This window comes from Myotis davidii, unplaced genomic scaffold (assembly GCF_000327345.1).
Source record: "Myotis davidii unplaced genomic scaffold, ASM32734v1 scaffold399, whole genome shotgun sequence".
NCBI classification, from domain to species: Eukaryota; Metazoa; Chordata; class Mammalia; order Chiroptera; family Vespertilionidae; genus Myotis; species Myotis davidii.
The window spans coordinates 6,473,330-6,473,724 of NW_006292094.1; the positions used below are offsets into that span (position 1 = coordinate 6,473,330).

At 68.4% G+C, this 395-nt stretch overlaps 1 protein-coding gene across 1 annotated transcript in view; it reads left to right on the plus strand.

Moving 5' to 3' along the window:
• CARD11 (caspase recruitment domain family member 11) overlaps window positions 1-395 on the plus strand; it is a 54,748-nt gene that overhangs the window by 18,551 nt on the left and 35,802 nt on the right. The gene's annotated exons all lie outside the window — the stretch shown is intronic.

Below are 395 nucleotides of genomic sequence, written 5' to 3' on the forward strand. Positions count from 1 at the left end.
CTCCCCAGCTCCAGCCCCTCCGGGCAGCCCGCCTGGGTCTCGGCCGCCTCCCCCACCTGCCAGGCAGCAGCGGGCTGGGGATTAGCGAGTCTAACCCCAGGGCCACCCTGAGAAGCTTGTCAGCTCTGCTTCCAGAACAGGCCCAGGGGAGGAGAGGGCGGCGAGGAGATGGAGGTGCGGAGACGCGCTAACAGATGCTAACAGGTGCCTCCTGTCTGAGCGCAGCTCTGGGGCGGATCCGGCGCTTGTAGAAGGCAGCCCTTGCCAGGAGCCAGCAGGCCTGGTTTCGAAAGGTCGCTCCACTGCCCCCCACGCACCAGGCCTGCAGGTCTTCATCTGGTCCAGGGCAGGTGCCCCGACCTCACAGCTGGGGCCCTGGCGCTCAGCCTGTGCGG